Source organism: Microtus pennsylvanicus, chromosome X, assembly GCF_037038515.1.
Source record: "Microtus pennsylvanicus isolate mMicPen1 chromosome X, mMicPen1.hap1, whole genome shotgun sequence".
Classification (NCBI taxonomy): Eukaryota; Metazoa; Chordata; class Mammalia; order Rodentia; family Cricetidae; genus Microtus; species Microtus pennsylvanicus.
In genome coordinates this window covers 105,588,085-105,590,853 of record NC_134601.1, presented here as the reverse complement: position 1 = coordinate 105,590,853, position 2,769 = coordinate 105,588,085, and the positions used below count along the sequence as shown (strand labels likewise).

The 2,769-nt window shown below is 38.1% G+C and overlaps 1 pseudogene; it reads right to left on the bottom strand.

The window, feature by feature from the left end:
- Positions 1-909: 909 nt before the first annotated feature.
- On the bottom strand, positions 910-2,084 carry LOC142840460 (small ribosomal subunit protein uS5m pseudogene; annotated as a pseudogene).
- Positions 2,085-2,769: the final 685 nt, after the last annotated feature.

Here is a 2,769-nt window from a genome sequence, read left to right as displayed (position 1 = left end):
GGAAGGACTTGGCTACTGTCATTAGCTGGAGGTACCCGCACATCACACAATGTCACTTAACCTATAGAAGCTGATGTTCACAGTAATAAACTAAGTTCCTGTTTGACTTGACTCCCTATCTTGTCTGATTGTCCTGCTCCATGGTGCTGTGGATCTGATGGTCCTGCGTTGTGGAATTGCAGAACGGGTGGATAGTCCACTCATCTTTTCCTTGGAAATAAGGCTAAGGAGGTCTAGCAACACAAAGTTTACATTGGCATTAATAATATAAGAAGTCACATGGGATACAGATATAAACAGAGAATTCTCAACAAAAAAAATCTCAAATGGCTGGGGTACACTTAAATAATTATTCAATATCCTTAGCCATCAGTGAAAAGCAAATCAAAATGACTTTGAGATACCATTTTATACCTGTGAAAATGGCTAAGATCAAAAACACTAATGACAGCTTATAAGAAGAGGATATGGAGCAAGGGTAACACACCTCCACTGCTCATGGAGTGTAAACTTATATAATCACTTTGGAAATCAATATGGCAATTTCTCTGAAAACTGGGAATCAATCTACCTCAAGATCCAGCTATACCCTCTTGGGCATATACCCATTGCTCAATTATGTTCATAAAAGTGTCATTCGTAATAGATAAAAATATAAACAACTTTGATGGTTCTTAACCTAAGAATGGATTAAAAGAATGTAGCACATTCATACATTGAAATATTACTCAGCTATTAAAAACAATGACATCATGAAATTTGGTTGCAAATGGATGGAACTAGAAAAAAAAGCCTTCTGAGTGAGGTAAGCCAGACCCAGAAAGACAAACTTGGCATGTACTCACTGATAAGTGTATATTACCTTTAAAGTAAGTGAGAACCGTACTATAATCCACAAACCCAGAGAAGCTAGGACTTCACTTCTTGCCAGTCCAGTTTAATGTCAAGAGCCTCAGACTCTGGCTCCTTACTCAAGACCCACTGTGGGCAGGCAACCACAATAGGCAGAGGGCTACATTCCTCGAAGAACTCCACTATGTGGTGACCCTTTTTATAGGCAAAATCTTGTTGAGTTTCCTGGCTACTAAGCCAATAAAAGAGGCCCAGGGTAAGGCTGCTTGTGTTCATGGATCCAGTGATCCTACATATATGTCCTTGATTCCAATGCGGTAGTAAATGGTGATAATGGCCCTGTGGTAGCAGAAGCCGTAGCCTCTGGGGTCTTTCTTCGTTCTGATCTGTGTCATTTTAAATCTTAATGAAATATCATAGAATATGACTTTATATAGGGACTTTATAATTCTATATAATATAAATAATGAATCATTCTGTTCTTTGCCTTTGTGACAGCATCTACTTGGTCAATGCCTTTCTATAGCAAAACCTGTAGCCCCATTTCCATTCTCCACACCAACCAGGACACTGAATGACTTTTCTTCTCTCATTTGCTGTCATATAGAAAACATTTATACATGTGTTTCTCCATTGGGTCCCAGGTCTTGAGAGGGCAATACTTCAAACTCCCCATGTGTTTTCACTCCAACCATGCTCCCCTTTAACTTTCAACTTCCTCCTCCTGTTCTACTCTTCTCTCTGTTAGGTCATGTCAGCCTCCAACATCTCCTGTTCTTCTTTGCATCTTTGTTCAGTGGTCTGGGCTATCCCACTTTTCATAAAAAGAACAAAACCAGAACACTTTTCAATGATGATCTGGCCCTTGTTCAAATTCTTTTTCTTCTTTCTCTTTGTTCTTTTGCATCTTCTTTTTCTTTTTCCTTTCCTGTCTCTGCTAAGGCACCTTTCCAGAGTCCTTCTGCTGTCAGTTTGCTGAAGAAGCTGTAGGTTTTTTTTTTTTCTACTGACGCATCCAGTTAATCAAAGAGGAAATGCAGCACTTTGCCTGCAGCACATGGCTCAAGCTAGTCAGACAGTGGCTGTTTCTTGTTTTCCTTGGTGACAAGGAGTCCTGGCTGAGAGCTGTCTTCATAGCCACAAAGGAAGCTGCTCTAAGAAAAGTGTTTGGAGAGCAGTCTAAACAGGAAATATCTGGCTGGCATTGTACACAGTGCAGGGAGACAGTCCATGGAACACCGGAGCCTAATTCATAGTTTTAATCTTAAAATATTCATGTTCCATGCTCCAGAATCAGAAGACAATATATATTCACAAGTTTACTCATTTGCTGAAAACAGAAAATAGGATTAAAGTGATCTACAAATGTTGAAAACAAAAATACAGATATTGATTGGTAACATTTGCTTATTATCTGGGTCAGTTAGTATTAATGACTTAATCCCTTCCAAAACTTTGCTAAAGATTTCTATATAGTATTTCTCAGTCCTTTCCCGCATTTGATGTGTTTTGTGTGGTTCAATAAATACAGAGCAAAGCTGTTTCTTAGAGACAGACACAGAAAAAGGGAAAACAGAATCTTAAGATAGCATTAAGGAAAATGCAGAGCTAGACTCATACAACAGAGAGATGATGACAGGAGATGAAAGAAGACACAATGAAAGAGAAGTAGAAAATTTAAAACCAGTCTCATTCTTGGTAAAAATACTCCATAAGGAAATGTTTTGATTTTTATTCTTAATGTGACACTGACTCATATTGTATTCTCTGAGGTAATAATAATCAATGCATTTAAACCACACTGATAGAAGGGCAGATTACTTTGAAGATTTGATCTCGTTCTCTTCTATTGTTAGGTGCAGAATGGCATTTTAATGTATTCACAGACGTATAAAAGAATATTTGGATTTAATAAGG